This window comes from Leptonychotes weddellii, chromosome 16 (genome assembly GCF_054177405.1).
Source record: "Leptonychotes weddellii isolate Sample4059 chromosome 16, ASM5417740v2, whole genome shotgun sequence".
Classification (NCBI taxonomy): Eukaryota; Metazoa; Chordata; class Mammalia; order Carnivora; family Phocidae; genus Leptonychotes; species Leptonychotes weddellii.
Genome location: NC_138384.1, coordinates 2,324,405 through 2,343,749, shown reverse-complemented (window position 1 = coordinate 2,343,749; position 19,345 = coordinate 2,324,405). Strand labels below are relative to the sequence as shown.

Genomic DNA, 19,345 nt, shown 5'->3' with positions numbered 1-19,345 from the left:
AGAGTCGAAATGCTCCGAATATTGAAAACAGAAGAAATACAAGGACCTGGCCACACACGTGATGGGATTGCTAAGAAAGCAACCAGAGGATGAACAAGGCCCCCCAGAACCCCACTCTGGCACCCGGGGGTCCAAGGCTCCGCTTGGCCGATCCTCAAGACCGCCCCCCAAGAAGATGTCCAAGTTCCTTCTTTCAAGTCTGCCTTTTCCCAACCCACTCGCCAAACAAGAGCAAGGCCCTGGTTCTAATTCCCAAAACACGGTTGAATAAACAGGTTTCTCTTGAGGGATCCACAAGCCCGGGTGGGGGGGAGCGGGAGGGGCTTTCTGCACTGGACTCCGTGGATGTGGCAGATGCAATGCACGGACGGGGCCAGCGCCGTGCTCTGTGACACCCAGATTCATCGGAGGGAGTTTGGAGAGGGAGTGGTTTACGGAGCCAGGTGGGGCGGAGCTAGGGAGAGGCCAGGCGCTCCAGAGAAGAACCATGGGAAGGTTTTCCCTGAAGATGACTTTCTAAAGAGAGAGCTAGAGAGGCCTTCAGATTTCCTGCCCAAGGTCATTCATAGACGCAGCCATGACAGGGGACCCGCACGAGAGGCAGGAACAGGACGAGGGACCGACTCTCCCAGCAAGCTGTCCCGTCTGCCCTGTCTTCCTGCTCGTTTCTCAAAGGAGAAGGACACCCGGGCTCTAGCAGGAACCCTGGCACCAAATGCTCACAGGAAGGGATCAGAGTCCCTGCTTTTTAAAGGAAGGCAGACTCAAAGACCTGGCTTCCCCACCCCCTACCCGCCACCGCAGGGGTAGGGGGTGAGGACCCATCCCACCCTGCGGCCACACCTCCAGCTCTTGGTGGGTGGGTGGGGAATGAACTATAATCCCACCTCCAAAGGCAATTCACTTCTAAACTCTCCTTCCTCATCTTCGCGACTCCTGCATCCCCTCCACGCTCCAGCAACACTGGCCAGCTAAGATTTACGGAATATTCTATACCGTTTCAGGGTTAAGCCCCAGAAGGCTGTCCCATCAGCCTGGAATGAACTTCTGGCCTTTGTGGAGCCGTTTGTTCAGATTCTGCCTTCTTCTGGAAGGTTTTCACGCCCTGCCCCAACTCCCACAAAAACAGTCCTCTCTGCTTTGTGGTTGTACGGCGCCTGCCTTCCTTCAACCTGAGTGTGTCACACACTTCTGCCTCCAGTGTCCTGGGAGCTGCTTGAGGACCAGACAGGTCACCACTGCAAGACAGTAGGCACTTGATAACTTGATAATTATTGATAACTATTGATAACTCCCAAATAAAAGAATACAGTGAGCACTCAGCAAACCCCAACATAAAAACTGAAATTGGTTTCAGTGCCAAGGATGGTAGGGTGGTGGTTCTCAGTTCTGGCTACATGTGGGGGAGGACAGTTTTAAAAAAATACTGATGCTGGAAACCCGCCCCCCCACACCCCGAGATTAGAACATCAGTAGAGCCTTCTAAAAGTTCTCAAGGTGAATTTAATTGGCCAAGAAAGAGCTCACTCATCCTTGCTGGAGGACATAAACATGAGTAAGGCATGGTTGCCCTTCCTTTGAGCCACTGACATGACCCAGCTGACTTTTTCTCTCCAAGACAGGAAAAGAGTGGTTCTCAAAGTGGGAACCAAGGAACAGCGGCAAAGCCTCCCCTGAGAACTTGTTAGAAATGCAGATTCAAGGCCCCCCGGGTGGCTCAGTTGGTGGAGCGTGAGACTCTTGATCTGAGGTTGTGGGTGTCCAGTGGGCGGGACACTGACCTGCAGGGGATCCAGACTGTGCTAGAGTTTGAGAACCATAGCCCTACGGGCTTGTTTTTCAAAGTGTGACTCACTCACTACCGCATCAGAAACGCCAGATATTGTGAACATGTAGATTCCTGAACCCCTTTTCAGTGCAAATGACTCAGAGCCTTGGGGCTAGGAGGAGAATCTCACATTTTACCACCAGTTGGGAGACGGAGCTCCATCTTACAGACAGCTTCCTGGGGGTGGTGACCTGGTCCCTAATGTAACACAGTTCCACTAAGTGCCATCCACCCCCCTGTACCCCTGTCAGAGAGTAGACTTTGCTGAGTTGAGGGACACTCAGGAGTACCACCCCCACTGTCCCCATGCAAATGTCTTTTCTGCACCTCCCGTGTCAGGAAGGGACCTCTCCCTCCAGGGGCGACGGGCCATTACCACTAACCGATGACAGACACACAAGAAGGCATCACGTGGGACTCTGAATTAACTTGTAGCTCCACATCTGGGACCAGATAGCTGTCAAAACTTCTATCAAACACACATTTTATAATCAGAAAACACCCTGTTTGGGTGGGGGCAGAGATTTCACTTTTGCTCACATTTAAGCAAACACACGAGCTTTTCAGCTGCTAACTCGGCAAGTGTAAATATATCTCGCGTTCCATTTTTATTCCATTGGTGAAGCAGTGCCAGACCTAAAGGGAAATGGGGAACTGTCCCGCCAAGGACAGCAGAGGCCCTGCTCCTTTTCCTGTTGATGCTGTTGCCATGGAGACACAGCCAAGCTGCCCCATTCGGATGCGCCAGCGGAAAGTTCGCATCGGGCTCCCACTGGCTGCCTGAAAAGTACCCGCTCTGCTCAGCACAGCGCCCTCCGTGGCTTGTTAATCAGAGAATTTTCAGCTTCAGCCTTTGTGGGTGGGCAAGAATGTGCCTGTGGAGAAGACCAGCCATTTCCAGATTGAGGAAGGAAAACATTTTGCTGTCAGAGCACCTGGTGATCCCTGTTGGGTACAGTGCATGCTGAATTTTATCTGCCGCTTACCACCTCAGGACTACAAAAAATGACCAAGTCCTATTCGTAAGCACTCTGCAGCCTGGGAAGGCCCAGGAGAGTGGCCAGGGCAGTGGTCTTCAAACTGGGTTCCAAGGAACCCCACGATGCCTCAAGGAGCCGGTGCAGAGAAGGGAAGGGGTGTCCACTGCGTACTGGTCTGGTGACTTTGGGCAAATGCATTCCCTTCTCTATGCCTCCGTTTTCTCCTCTGCTGAGTGGAGGTAATGGGGCCCACTTTGACGGCTTTGCAGAGGGGTTGCGAGAAGTAAATGAAACACTACCTAGGCACATGCTTGAGCAGTACTTTAACCCAGAGGGGTGATTTGGCAGAGAGGGCAAAGGGCATTTCAGGAGAAAGAATGGCCAAAGCAAAGGCCAGGTGGCAGGCATGTGTACATGTGCATGGGGGAAATGCATGACCCATGTACAATGGGGTGTGCTTGGCAGCTTCCGGGAGCCAGCGTCTCTCACAGCTCCCCCCCGGCAGATCCAGAACACCAGACCTCATTCGTTTGCTTCAGGGCCATTTCCTTCCTGGACCCACACTGATCGGTGCCAGGCCATGGGTTTCTCTTTAGCATCTTCCTGGATTTAGGGAGAGCACATACTCTAGGAAAGGAATGGTATGACCGCCAGAAACATCCAGAAGCTCTGCTAAGTGCAGACCAAGGGGCTCTGTTATTCCCAGGGATGATCATGGTGAAAATAAAACCATCAGGGGCCCCACCCCACCACCGACCGTCTCACCCTCCCGTCACCCCTATGCCAGAGACCATTCCTGCCCCCACTTTGCACGCAGGGAAGCCACTGAAGCACAGAGAGTGTAACTTGTCCCCATTACTTGGACGTGCTGGGATTTGAACCCAGGCTCCATGGCTGACACTGTTGGTCACAGATGTTTCCATATCAGTTTCAGCAGCAAGGGGTGGCTGGAGGGCTACGTCAGCACTCTACGGTCTCTCGGTCCTCACCAACACAGTGTTAATGAAGGGGAAGGTGGTGATCCCTCGGTGCTGAAGGAGGCTGGAAATATAGTCTGTTAGCTGGACACCTGGCCCCTTTGCATAAAATCTGTGTTCCTTTAGGAAGAAGGAAGGTGAGGTACTTGGTATTGACACTCCTTCTGACATTCAAAAAATGATGCCGGTTTGCAGGTTGCATTGTCTAACATCATGATGGCCCAGCCTTCCCCACTGAGGGCCTTCATGAGCTAGGTCGTGGTCTCACATTCCCTTTGGGGACCACAATACTAAAGAAGGTATCTGGAGGGAAGGCCAGGGATAAAGAGAAGGGGAGCTGTATCTTTCCTGAAGGCAAGAAAAATCTCCCAGTCCTCTTCATTCCAGAGCTGGGGTCCAAAATCTTTTGCAGTGATCTGCTGGGACACCTTTCCCAGTTTGGTGTAGGACTGGGGCTGTGGAAAGGATGGTCTTCATTCATTATAGTTCACTCACTAGGGGTCTGTTGTCCCTCTACACCTCCCTCTCCAACACGGGTCCTCTAAGACGCTGGGGATCATATCTAATGAGAAGGAAATTCTCCGGCATGTCCTGTTCATTGAGAGAAGACAGCCCTTGTCACTTCAGAGAACATCCAACAAGCCAAAGTCACAGCTTTGGAATCCACCAGACATGCCAAGGAAACCCACTATCATTCTCAGGTCTTGGAAAGTCTTCCCAAGGACACTGTAAAGAGGGCCCCAGGGGTTGTCCACCAGCCGGAGAGATGCCCCCACCCAAGTGTGTGTTTGTCCTTCTGTCTGGAAGCTGCAGACCCTTACACCCCTGCCATGTTGCCCCGAAGATGCACACCACTCTGTATCTCCCTCTCCAGGTCTGAACACGGTGCCAAAATGGAGCCAGGAAAGGCCAAGAGGCCTGACTTGTGAGACAGGAGCTCCAATCTTGTCACTGCCTTAGCAAAGCAGGGAGGAACGTGCCAGGAAAACAAGGCACATACTCTGCCACATTTCCTTGTAAAGCCCTCAACCTCTTCTTCATAGGCGCAGGCTCCAAACATGGTGGGAAATGCAAACCGTAGTCACTGGGCACCCTGATTTCCGAAGCTGCACCTCCACTAGCAGGTGACTTATCACAAAAGGGGCTCCCCATGGTCACAAAAATAAATTTTAAAAATCATGCCTTTCTTATTGGAAACACAAGTTGGGACTTCTTCTCCATGCTGTTCTCTACATAGGCAAGGAGATAGCCAAGGGGACCTATTCCCCAACAGAATGTCACTCTTCTAACCAGGGACTCGGCGATCTGGAGGTGCCCCTCATTCATTCGTTGATTCAATAAATCTATTAAGCAGCTTTGCACCAGGTACTGTTCAAGACAGTGAGGAGTGGTGGGGAACGAGACAATGAAGAGTCCCTGCCCTTGTGGAGCTCACATTCCAGCAGCAAAGTGACACATAGCACGGTGCCAAGGAGGGGTGGTTCTCCCAAGGGGCCGCTTTTTTCATCAAGGGGTTGTGAGCAGAGCAGACACACGGCCGTCTCAATAGCCAAAGATAAGTGAATCCATTGTATGGTTTCAAACAGCAGTTTTCCTGAATGGATTTAATGAGCTGAGTACAGAGTTCTAACCACCAAAATGGTTAAACCTTTCTATGTTCATGATGTAGAAATGCAATGCATCCTAATCAACTCCATACTCTCACTACTGGGTCAGGGAAAGCCAAGAGATTGAGCTGGACATGGAAAGACCTGGTATTATTTTTATTACAATGCCTCCAGGAATGACAGATCCATTTGATCTCACGGACTTCCAGCAATTGTTACTGAATCCCAGATACCCCATGTCAAGAAAGAATGTGACTCTAGCTGTAGATTCTGTGTAAGATGGTTTGCAAGGCCTGCCCAGGCCCAGGAGAAAGTGCAGCAAACGAGTAGAGGGTGCCCTGGTCCTAGGTCTAGACTGGCAGTCCCAACTATGACACTGAACCCTCTGCAGATCTCAAATTATTAGCAGAATTATTTTTTAAATCTACATATAAAATTAAAGTATGTTTGTTAAACAAGGTACATATCACACAACCCTGCAGGAAGAGGAAGAGGTAGAATGGTGTAGAATGGTGCTAAAAATATCCTACAGACCCTCCTAATGTTTCACAGTTTTCCAAAGGGTGGACCCATTGAGCTGATTAGAGACAGGAAGAGGAATTGGGGTGGCAAGTGTGTATGTTCCATTTCTAGAATTCAGATGCCAGTTTCCTTGTTTGGGGGAAAGAGTGTTTAAAATAGATAAATCACACAGAAAAAAGGAAAGTTACTCAATTTATGTTGTCAAGGTTATACTCTCACAGCATTAACACTGTAGCCCTGTGATATGGAGATGCTCCGTGTGCTTTGTGTGGCTTGTTTGAAGTTGCTAACTTCATCATCACCATTGTCAGCACTGCCATCACCATCATCACCACGACCACCATCACCACCTTCATTACCTTCATCATCTTCATCACGTCATCACCACCATCACCAACATCATCACCACCATCACCATCATCATCACCTACATCACCACCATCACCATCACCACCATCACCTTCATCACCATCACCGTCATCACCGTCATCATCACCATCACCTTCATCACCATCAACATCATCATCACCATCATCATCATCATCACCATCACCATCATCACCATCATCATCAGCAGCATCACCATCATCACCATCACCATCATCGCCATCACCACCACCACAATCACCATCACCACCACCATCACCACCATTATCACAATTGTCACCATCATCACCATCACCACCATCACCATCACCGTCATCATCACCATCATCATCACCATCATCACCATCACCATCACCACCACCATCACCTTCATCACCACCATCATTACGACCACCACCATCACCATCATCACCTACATCACCACCATCACCATCACCACCATCACCTTCATCACCATCACCGTCATCATCACCGTCATCATCACCATCATCATCACCACCATCACCTTCATCACCATCACCGTCATCATCACCGTCATCATCACCATCATCATCATCACCATCATCATCATCACCATCACCACCACCATCACCTTCATCACCACCATCATCACCACCACCACCATCACCATCATCATCATCACCATCATCATCATCACCATCACCACCACCATCACCTTCATTACCTTCATCATCTTCATCACGTCATCACCACCATCACCAACATCATCACCACCTTCATCACCACCATCATTACCACCACCATCACCTTCATCACCATAATTATCATCATGGGTGTCATCATTATGATTACTATGATTAATGTCAACAAGTAGCCCAGAGTAACTGTGTACTTCTAAAGCTGCCTGAGACACATCAACAGGGACAGGCACGGGGGGAGCCTCGTAAGTGGAAGCCTTTCTCTTTGGCGTCTCTTTACACACTTACACGTAACCTTGAGCCCGGCATTCTATGCACCAGCTGTAGCGTCACCTCTGTCCCCGAGTTTTACCCAGAGCCTGACCTTGCAAGTCAATTACAGCTGTTTGCATTGTGCTTGTGAGCTTCCAGCATCCACCCGGGCCCAGCTTTCAACAAAGACTGGATTCCGTGAACTCTATTCTTTATTACCAGCTGGTTCCGATTAGAGATGAACCAGTAAAATGAGGAGTAATACAGTCGCAGTGTGTTCCTAAATGTAGCACTTTTCCATGTGTTTTGATTTACCGGTTGGCCAATAAATCCCAGCCCTTCAACAAGGTGGATGCCATACCTCACATGTTCGGCTTATTTTGGTAATGAAGCTTTTTAGAGATTGAAAAAAGAGGGTGGTGACTTAGGTGTGATGATATCTCCTGGAGTGTGTGTGTGTGTGTGTGTGTGTGTGCACGTGCGCGCGTGCATGAGAGTTTGTGTAGGAGTGTGAATTGTGTTTGTGAATGTGCAAATGCATGTGGCTGCAAATATGTGAGTGGTACGTGAGTGTAGGTGTGTCTGTGAGTGTGTGTGAGTGGGTGGGCTTGTGTGAGGGCTGTGTGTTTGTAAAAGTGTGTGTCTGAGTGTGTGCAAGAGTGTGTGCACGTGATGTGTGGATGTGTGGGCACGTGTGACCGTGCAGGTGTGTGAGGGTGCGTGATGTATCGGGTCGGAGAGTCAGAGGCGGGGTCTCTTTGGCAAGGCATCGGGCAGCAATTCAGAGCACCAATGTCTATGCAGACATTCCCTGTCAGCGCCCTTGGGAATAGCCCACAAGTACAAGAAGAAATACACAATACCATGTTTCCTCCCTCATTTCCAGGTGGGCCCTCCCCTCCTAAACATCTACTTTCCACCTGCTTTTTGGGGCCCCCAGGAAGGTAGCTGTGACCCAGCAGCATCCCTTGCCCTCGTGCTGGATGGAGCCATTGACTATTCAAGCCGCGCACTTTCATGTTAAGCAGAAAAAAGGCCTAGGAGAACCTCTGTGGGGCTCCAGCTGGTATGAAGGAAGGTGCTTACATATGCAGAAATTTGCACAACTAGGATACTTTGGTACCACCCAGAAGACCCGCAAGTCAGTCTAGAGCAGGAGACCAGGTGACGGGAAGGAAGACCCCTAGCCCACAGAGTCCGGGTGCCCCCTTCTCCTTGTGTCTGCACTCAGTTCCCCAGGACAGCCTGCTCCCCAAGATGCCCAGTCCACAGGGAATCCCCGTCAAAGCGCCATGCTAGTGTTCAGTTGGGGCATAGTGCATGTTTGTGCACTGAGGGCATGATGGGGGAGGGTGGGGAGAGTCCTGGGGATGTTTTCTGTGGGAGCTGGATTTGAGGTGGTGTTGTGGATTCTGTTGGGGAGAGAAAAGGTGGTTTTATGTTGGAACCACAAACTAGAAGACAACTCAGAGACCGCCCAGCCTGGCTTCCTGCAAAGGAACGAGCACTGAACCTTTAAGAACGGGGCATTTCAAGCTATAATCCATCATTCATTCATTCATTCATTCATTCATTCATTCAGAAATGATGTTATAGGGATGAATAATACGAGTCTTGGCCCTCACGGAGTTTTCCTTGCAGGGGAAAAACAGAGAATCAGCAAATCAACACGTCAACCAGCAGGAGACACCATTAAAGGTTGTGGCAGGTATGGGAAGAAACGGAGTGCTGTGTGGGGGTGGTCAGGGGAGGTACCCCAGAAAGTCACGAGAAGCCAAACCCGAGGGACGCCATGGGAGGAGCAGTCCCTGGAGACGCAGTGGCAAGTGCAGAGGTGGTTCCAGGGGCAGCCAGGTAGAAAACCACTGCATGAGAGTCAACTTATCTAAAATCTGCAGCCCAGAACATCTCAGGCCTCTAGGTGTGTGGGTGGTTATGGCCCCTGGGCAGATGTGGAACTGGGGAAGTCATCAGGCTCTTTGATTTGTTTGAACATGATTGCCCATTAAAATGTAATAATGCAGGCTTTTTCTCCATTTCTCTTAAACTTAGCAAGTTTTTGCTGGCGTGCAAGGAAGGAAAATCAATCCAGGACAAATATTCCTTACTTGTAATTTTGCAGAAAGACAATGTGCCGAGGAAATGTCCGGTTGCTTCCTTTTCCGAAGGGTCACTGCCACAGTGTGAAACCGTCTCTCATCCGATCACAGGGCTCCCCTGGCCCCCAGAGGTGGCACTCGGCTGCATTGTCACTTTCGGTAGGAGAATGGAAATAAGGCCAATCTTGCTACCAGGCCAACCTGTCAAAAGAGAGCACTTTATTGTTGTAAGGTAGTTCAAAGGCGCGTGGAACAAAATCCCTATAACATCAGGCAGGAGTGTATTAAAACCCCACAGAGTATAAAGGTGCAGACCCAGGAATTCGGTCCTGGGTGTGGTACCTGGGCTCATTTCTTTCTGCTCCCACATGGAGAGCTTTCACTGGTGGAAGCACCAAGCAGACAGAGCGCGCCAAAGATCTTGTGTGGCGCGAGCAAGCCTTGCCCTACACCTCCCAGCAAATGGGACAGCATCCTGGGAGAAGGTTGTGTGTTACGTCCACAGTAGAACTGCTTTAATTTTGCACCATTGCTATAGTAAGACAACCATTACTCAAAAGCTGAGGGTGAGGCTTTCCAACGTTCTATTGGATGGCCTGTATTTAATGCCTGCCCGCCGTGTGTTGGGCAAGGAACAAAGGACTCGAGCATCCTGCCTTGAGTGATCCATGCTGGGGGAGCAGGGAACTTTCTCTGGGGAAGGTGGTACCTGGGCTGGTGGTCTGTCACCTGTGTTTACTCTATTACAAAAAGTTCCCTGTTGAAAGCTTAGAAAATAAACACAAGCAAAAGAACATACAAATTGCTCAAAATTATGATGCTCATATAACTTGTTATCCAAACAGGGACATTTTTGCAATGAGAAGGGGCACTGTGACTAATAACACCAGGAGATGTCAGGCATAAATCAAGGCTGACTGGGGCCAACCAGGACATGGGGGCACCTTATTTGTAATGCTGCTCCCAGGGGTGACCCCTGTTGACATTCTGGAGTTTGCTCTGCAACCCTGGTAATGGAGGATCAATTCTGCTTCTGCTTGAATTCTGAAGAATTGTCCAGCCAACCACCACATTTATGTCATGATCCTTACAGCAGAATAGAATCAGTGTAGGGGATTTTCAGAAAGAAATCAAGTGCATTGGTGTATGGGGTGTGTGGACCCCCATGCCGGTGCCTCCCTAGGGTGAAAGCCAGGTAAATGGCAATACACTGAAATTTTAGGTCTATACTCAGCAGTCAAGCTTATCTCCCACTGAATGGCCACTGTTTAACACTAACCAGAGGGTGGCTCCCTGATACCTGCTTTCATTGCCTCCATCAGATGAAATTTGTACCTGCTGATGATGATGCTGCTGCTCCTGCTGCTGCTGCTGATGCTGGTGATAATGGTGGTGATGATGATGGTGGTGATGATGGTGATAATGGTAATGATGGTGGTGGTGATGATGATGGTGGTAATGATCATGATTATGATGATGATGATGATGGTGGCGGTGATGATGGTGATAGTGGTGATGATGGTGATGGTCATGGTGATGGTGGTGATGATGGTGATGATACTGATCATGGTGATCATGATTATGATGATGATGGTGATGGTGGTGATGGTGATGATGGTGGTGATGGTAATGATGACACTGATCATGGTGATCATGATAATGATTATGATGATGATGGTGATGATGATGATGGTGGTGATGGTGATGATGGCGATGGTAATGATGACACTGATCACGATTATGATGATGATGGTGATGGTGGTGATGATGACGATGATGGTGATGGTCGTGGTGGTGGTGGTGATGATGATGGTGATGATGTTGGTGGTGATGATATTAATCATGGTGATCATGCTTTTGATGATGATGGTGGTGATGGCAATGATGGTGGTAATGATAGTGGTAATGATGGTGATCATGATGATGACAGTGAGGATGGGATGAGAACGATGGTGGTGATGATGGTGACAACGAACACTTACATGGAACCACAGGTGCCAGTCCCTAGCCCAAGCCTTTTGCATATATTAACTCATTTGAGTTCTCATAATTGCCCTGTGAATGAGGAACTGTAATTACCTCCATTTTACAGATAAAGAAGTTGAGCCCTAAAGAGTGAAGTCCCTTGTCTGATCTCAAGAAAGACATTTTAGAAAAGCTTGTTCTGGGAGTAGTAGCGCAGAGGAGTTAAAGTAAAAGGTTTTGTTCTTTGGAAGCCGTAAAGAGAACTACAAAAACTTGTTTTTAGCTCATCTGGAAATGAAGGTCAGCAGGGTCTCCTTGCCTTTTATTTTCTTTCTTTCTTCCCTTTCTATGTATTTATTTTTAAATATTTGAGCCTCCATTTCACTGACAGAGTGTGAAAAATATTTGTCCCTTTCGAGGTGCTTATTCACCCTGGAAAACTGGCTGTCATCCAAATGTCATCCAAATGTGTAGTCAGCTATCAGTGTAAACTAAGGATTCACATTCCCAAAACAGAACACAGTTAGGGATTGTTCATTTGTTGAAAACCCTTTAAACCTCACACTGTTTACTTCATTGCTTTTTCCTTGTTTATTGGACCAAAAAGAAAAAAAGAAAAAAGCCAGCACAAACACAATGAAAAACAGACAAGACAGATGGAGTGCACTGAGGATTTTCCATAGATGCTCAGCATCTTCTGATGGCTGGCAGACAGTGAGAGGAGATGGATGAAGAAGGCTCAGTGCAGTCAGCACACACAACTGTAGGGCATCAGAGAAATCAGGGCTGCACCTGGGAATGCAGGAGGACTGCTCGGAGCACCAGGCTGGGCAGGCCATGGGGCTTCTTCTCAAACCCTCACGGCCCCTCAGGAAGGCACTATGCTAGGTGCCCAGGGTAAAATTGGGGGGAAAACGGAAATCTGGGGACCAGAGGAACTTCAGTTGGGGAGGGGAATGAGAAGACACTAAATAGGCAATTACAAGTCGTTGATGTTCTACGATGGGGTATGGCAGAGACCATTCTGTTTTATTTTCCTTTTCCTGAGCACACATGAGGGATTAATACATTTTCCCACCTCCATCCCAGTTAGGTTGGGGGCCAGTGATTAGTCTGGCCAATGGATTGTGGGCAGTGACCTGTGGCACTTGGGTCAGGGGCAGTTAAGGGCAGGAGTCAGTTCTTGACACTCTCTACCCCTACCTGTGTCCAGAAGGGAAGCCTCCACCAGCCTGGGTCCCTAACTGATGATGGGGAAAGGGGACCCCCTGAACTTTTTTGAACATGTAACCCAAGTGAGAAATAGACCTTGATTGTGTGAAGTCACTGAGGTTTCAGGGTTAATTTGTTGCTCGCCTGTCCTGGCTGACATGAAGGGGCAATCAATCACATGTGCTTGGGGCACAGGGAAAGGGTGGTGGGAGGAGATGGTGGTCGGCAAAGGCATCTCTTGGAGGTGAGAGGGACACTGAGCCATTACGGAGCTGTTCAGGTGACAGTGGAGGAAAAGCATTCCAGGCAGAGGGAACATGGGCAAAAGCTGAAGGGAAGGAACTGTGCATACCCAAGAACATGCAGAAGGGTCCAGCGTGAAGGGACTGGAGGGGCAGGTGCAACTTCCAGGTAAAGGGAGCTGGGACCTTGAATATCATGCTAAAGGGTTTGGACTTCATTGTGTGTCTTATGTCGGCTCAGGCTGCCATAACAAAGCACCACAGACTGGGCAGCTTAAGCACACTTGTATTTCTTGCATTTCTGGTGGCTGAAGTATGAGATCAAAGTGCCAGCCAATCTGCTTCCTGGTGAGGTCCCTCTTCCTGGTTTGTAGACAACTGCCTTCTCCCCCATGTCCTCACTTGGTCTTTCTTCCTCCTCTTACAGGGACATGATCCTATCAAGAGGCCCTATCTTCATGCCCTGATCTAATTACCTCTCAAGGGTCCCTCTTCAAACACCATCACACTGGGGTGGGGGGGTCAGGACTTTGACATAGGAACTGGGTCAGGGGCACTATTCTAAGCCTCGTGCAAACCAGGGAGGGTTGCCAGGATGGTCTTAGGAGCCGAGTGACAAAAATCATGTTGCATGTTAAAGGGTCATGCTAGCTCCATTGTGGCTTGGAGATAGAAAAGAGCAAAGCCAGAGGGAGAAACCCAATTTCCACCTTCTACCCATCAGCGCACGTCTTCAATATTATTTACTGAGGACCTACTATGTGCCCAGCACTGTTGTAGGTGCTGAGGAGACAGCAGTGAGCATAACAGACCCCTGTCCTCGCGGAACTCACACAGACACACGTGGGGGCGGGGTAAGCCTGTGTTCTTTTCCACATGTGTGTTGTATGTCGACAAAATGTCCAACACACTTCAGGCAATGCATATTCCAAATAAAAGTGGGACAATATATCCAGGGATATTCCCTGGGGGAGGTGGGATAGGATCACTCCACCTCAAAGTCTGAGACTCATCCTCCCCACCCAGTGTCCGCGCAGGGTGCCAGGTCCCAGATGGCATGTGCTTCACCAGGGTCCACAAAGCACTTCCCACTGTGTGCGGATGACACATTTGAAACATGTTAATTGGTCTACACTTGTAATAATGTGTTTTAAGAAAAAAATGTATATAACCAACAGGAATCCTTATATTATCTGGGGTAAGTTGAGTTAAAAGATAAAGAGGAAAGCGTCAGATCAAAGTTGATTCAAGAAAAAACATTAATCAAAATCGTAGTCACAGGGGGCGCCTGGGTGGCTCAGTCGGTGAAGCGTCTGCCTTCGGCTCAGGTCATGACCCCAGGGTCCTGGGATCAAGACCCGTGTGGGGCTCCCTGATCAGGGGGAACCTGCTTCTCCCTCTCCCTCTGTTGCTCCCTCGGCTTGTGCATGCACGCTCTCTCTCTCTCTCAAATAAATAAATAAAATCTTAAAACAAAATCGTAACCACAGATGTCACACGCAGGAAAGGTAGTTATGGCCCAGTTGGGAAGGAAGTGCCCAACCAGCTGCAGATGGACGCCGTCGTGCGGGAGAAGCACCAGCTTCCTCGCTCTGCGGTCATCACTTTCCCGCCATGAAATGAGGACAAAAATTCTCTGATCACCAGGTGGCCATCAGTACTACTGTCACCTCTTGTTGCCCAGACCAGAGGCATTTTCAAAAAATTCATCCTGCAGAGCGTCCAAGGGAGACTTGCCACCCTCGGATAATGGGACAAAAAAATGAGAGAGAAAACTGAAAATCGGAAGACGCAGGCTGCCCCGTGCATGGCGGTCCTGCCAAGCAGACGGAAGCAGGTGCGGGCGTTCTCTGAGAACTGGGGAGTCTTGGGGCAGCGGCCCCGTGGTCTGCCCTGGGTGTGGATGTCCACGGTGCCTGGGGAGGGCACTGTCTGCAGCAGGGGCCACACTTCTGGGTCAAGCCCGGCCCTGTGGCTGCTGCTGGGACCCACCTGTGTGCCGTGTGCCACTCGGGGCTGCGCACCCCCCTGCCTCCACCTCGGCCGTGCCCCTGGATAGCAGGGGGATATCATCGCCTCTCAGGGTTTATTTATGGCTTTTTCCGTTGCAAGTGGAGCCAGCTATCAGGCCAGACACACTCTGCTTTTGAAAATTTAGCCTGGTTTGTGACTCCAACATTGAAATGGGATCTAAGGGGAGGGCTCGTATCTGCGTTGACACAGACGGGCCAATTGTGTCTCTTTAATGACAAGATAAAAACAGTTTTCAAAACGGGAGAAAGCACACGCAAAGCAGAGGCTGCGGAGGCTCCCGGGGAGGTGGCCGCTGAGCCCTGGTCTGCAGAAGATGAAGGGACGTCGTGACCCCCTGGCAAAGTCTTGAACACCCTTCTCTCAGTGACCCTATTGCAATGCACACGGCACCCCCACACTCCCCATGCCCGCCCCCCATTCTCCTTTTCTCCCCGTGTGTCCGTGCACTTTACTTTCAGTATTGTCTGATCTCCCTCCAGCACCCACGCTCCCCTGGGGCACGTGTCTGTTCAGTTCTACCCCTGACTGTACCCCAGTGCCTGGACGAGAGAAGGCCTCATGGGGCTGGGCTTGCTGCTTCTGGACTCTCCACCCGTGGACTCAGATGGCCTGGACTCCCCGTGTCTGGCTGATTTTGCTCAGCACACTGTTTGGTTGTGGATCTCTCATTCTTGTTGCTGTGTTAGGCTCCATTCTGACCTATACCAAGTCTATCCATTCCACTGTGCTGTGCATTGTGGGTCTTCCCAGATTGGGCTTAGTACCGAGGCACGGCCAAGAACGTGCCAGTCCTTGGGCGCTGGGGTTTAGATCCCTAAATGGGTTGCACCAGGGCAGGCGGGTGGAAGCCCCTGGCCTGCTTCCATGGAGGTCCTGCTCAGCGGAGGCACTGTTTTTTGTTAGCTAGAAGGATGTCCAAACTTTCAGAGGATACCCATTACCGAAAATAAAGACACGGCAAATGCAAGAGGAGCCCGTGCTCACACTGGGACTGCTCAAATCCCAAACTAGGGTGGTCCCCTCTGGCGGGCTGAAAGAGACCGCCTGCCCCCTAGCCCCCATGGCTTCTTGTGGCCCGCCGCTAATGGCCGAGGCCATGCATCGTACCTGGAGATCTGGCGGCTGATGTCCTCTGCCCTTTGTGTCAAAGGGGAAGGTGGCAGACGGAGCAAGGAAGAGGCCAGTTCTGGGCCCAGTTTGCGGGGAGCCACGGCCCCCCCTCGAAGGACGAACTTCTACCGAAACCCTCCCCAGGAGAGCCTGTCCCCCAGAGGTCACACCCTGAACCCCCCATCAGCTTCTGCCACATACACTTGTTGGGTTTTATCTCCATTTCTAATTTGAGCTAAAATTTCCAAAAATGAGAGATTTCACCAACCATGATCTACTTCGGCTTCTCTTAAACTACAAGCAGCGTGCCCACCCCAGCCCCGTGTTTCACGGTGGCCACACGTGGCAGAGCTGAGAAGTGACGTCCTACTGGTGCTCTGTACGGGTAGCAGGAGTAAGTTCCCAAACAGGAAATTACTTTATGCACATGGCGCACGCGCCCGAGCCTCACGTGAACTCGATTTTAGGTGTTTGACAGGAGAGACAGAGAGAGACGGGGAAGAGAAGGATTTGGGAAAGTGAGCGCCGTTTTGGCCGCTGCGTCACTCCGTGGATCTTACGGAGATGAGCTCAGAGCCCAGCCCCTGGGCACCCATTGGAGAGAGTGTTGTGCGCCAGAGAAGGCCGCAGGAGGCCCCGCTCGCGGCCACGTCGTGCGTCCGGGCCCCCCCCCCCCCACTCAGGCCAGGTACGGCCGCCCCAGCACAGACCCGCAGCCCCTGTGGATGATGTCACTGTGCTTTTGAGGTTTATTTTTTCTCTAGTGTTCTTAATTGGGGGTTTATGTGCCAACATTAGAACTTAATTCCTGTTCAAATGACAACTCTGTTGACTGACATTAAATACGGTTTTTAGCCAAGCTTCTGCATCCAACCCCGCCTGACTTGTGCCGTCCCCTTGGTTCACACTCTCTGCCATCTGAAGTGTCCCCACACTGCCCCAGAGCAGCGTCAGGCCCCCAGGGAGGAGGAAAGCCATGGTGGAGTCCCGTCCGCTGGCCTATCCTCCCTCCCTCCCTCCCTTCCTGCCTTTACTCACTCAGCAGACATCAATGAGCAAGAACCCCCATGAGTTGGGGCTGAGAGGGACCAAGTTGAATAAAAGATGAGCTCTGGCCTTTGCCCTCAGGGCGCACACAGAAACATGTGCGGTGGGGACCAGACCTCCGTTCCATGTCCACGTCCCCCTCCACTCAGTGTGGGGCAGGACCCCCAGGCCTTACCAGGAGAGCCCACCTCCCTACCCTGAGTCTGCATTGGGCAAACCCTGGTGCAGCTGTTCTGGAGCCTGAGACCACCCCTCTGACCGTGGATGCCGGTCGGCGGCCCCAGGCTGGGGGGCCAGAAAGCCCCGAAAGGCAGCTTGCAGGGACCCCACAGCATCTAGCAAGTGGGCCTTTCAGTCTGCGCTCCTGCGTCTCAGCAGACTTCCCACCTTCTCGGTTCATGCTGACAAGGGCACATTCTTTTCTGCCGTTGAAGACCCCAGAAGCGTAGGAGGGAAAGAACCAGAGCCACGGCCTCCCTTTCTCCTCCCCTCACCCCGCCTCTGCTCTGCCCCGGGCAGGCTCTGTGCCGCCTGCAGGCAGGGGCTCAGTGGGGAACCGCAACTCCAGAGCCCACTGCCTGGTGACCGGATCCCCTTCCCTGGCCATTGCCCTTCCTGCTGCTGAGACAGAACGGCACCGTGGGGATGATACTGCCAGGCCTCACACGTTGTTAGTGTGTGTTCGTGCGGGTCGTCGGGGGCAGACGCCAGGGCAGAGTTAGGCACGGGGCGGCGGGTCGTGGTGCCAACGTGAGGGGCCAAGCGGAACAGCTGCACCGGGCTCTGTAAATCTGGCTAGCTCTTTTCAAAAGCATCCAGACAGCATTTATCAAACACTTAAACACACTTTGCCAGTAATCTCCACTTCTAGCAATTTAACTGATGGATCTAATCCAGCATCTGCATGAAGATAAGAATTTTGTATAGCGTTGTTCACAGTAACAAAGGATTGAAACAGCCCCAATGTCCAGCATCAGGAGCCTGGTGACAGAAACGGTGGGATGTCCATACACAGAGTGGTACGCAGCCGGGTAAAGAGAAGGAGGCGTCGCCAATGTAGGACAGAATTCCCGGAGAGACTGCCGAGTGACGGCAGGCAAAGCTGGACTCGTGGACACAGAGGGGTCACTGCGTGCACACGCTCCATCGGCCCGACGGACGCCGAGGAAGCCCAGCGGTGCGCTGGGAGGCGGGCCGTGCACCCTCCAGCCTTCCCGTGCCCAGGGTTTGCTCTGGCTCTGGCCACTCCTGCAGACCGTGAGTCCCCATCCTGCGGTGTGAGGGGCCGGGCTGTGTCCATGCTCGTGGACACGGCCACAGCATGCAGCACGCAGCCCGGCGTGGGGCACAGAGCAGGGCCAGGCGGCAGGAGTGGGATGGCAAAGTGAATCCCCACTTCCCAGCTTAGGAGCCTGAGGTTTGGGGATGCGACAGGACCTGTCTGAGGTCAGCTGGCCCGTGAAGGTGGCTGGCCCAGGGCCGTTACCTCCTGTCCCCCAAGACAGGTGTTGGGGATGCGAAGCCGGCCACCTTGCAGAAATGCTTCATGGTGACGACCAGTTCGTCTGCACGGGGGAGCAGGTGGGAGGCTACGGCTTTGCTGAGAGCATCATGCTCCAGGACATCTCCCACTTCCCAGGGGCCACCGTGCCCGGCTTCTCCGAGCGCTAACGAGCAGCCAGTTCGGGTCCACACGCGCCCCTCCCACGCGGACAGACTCGTTGTGGGTTCCAAGCAGCTATGAAGGTCGGCGAAGCCAGTTCACTGGGAGGCCAGATGCTTCCCCTCTGTCTTCAGCCTGTCTCCTCCTCCTCCTCCACCCCAGACACGCGCGGCGTGTGGAAGACATAAATCACCGTATTTACGGTGCTGTAGAATCTGTTTATTCCCTATGTCCGTATTGTTTGACCGGCACTCACGCTCGTCTGAATCAGTTGGCTTATTCTCGCCTCCCCACGGCTGACGGGAGAGAGAGACTGTTTACTCAAAGCTGAGAACTTCAAACAATGAGTCCTTGTCTCGAGGGGCTCCCAGCGCCTCACACCCATGAGCCTCCTCAAAGTGGGGGGCTGAGCGCCAGAGGCCCTTCCTGGGGACGCGGTCTCCGTCCTTTCTCTAACGCAGTCACATGCACGCTCACACATTCACACGGTGACACACCCACTCACTGCACACACACACAGTCATGCTCACACCCACACTGAGATGCACTCACACACAAATTCAAACTCACTCTCACACTCACCCACACACTCTCACACCGCACACCCCACCCCTCCATATACACTCACACACTCACACTACACCCCCACTCTCCCCACACTCACTCACACAACGCACATCCACCCCCACACAAACACTCTCACACTCCATACCCACCCCCTACACTCTCACACTCACACACACACTCTCACACCGCACACC

At 51.4% G+C, this 19,345-nt stretch overlaps 1 long non-coding RNA gene across 1 annotated transcript in view; it reads right to left on the bottom strand.

Annotated features, from left to right (window-relative positions):
• The window catches only part of LOC145717504 (uncharacterized), a 144,275-nt gene that overhangs the window by 90,161 nt on the left and 34,769 nt on the right, over positions 1-19,345 (bottom strand). Inside the window, exon 3 of the long non-coding RNA XR_014140759.1 lies at positions 9,321-9,512. This is a non-coding gene — a long non-coding RNA (uncharacterized LOC145717504). The remainder of the gene's footprint in view (positions 1-9,320; positions 9,513-19,345) is intronic.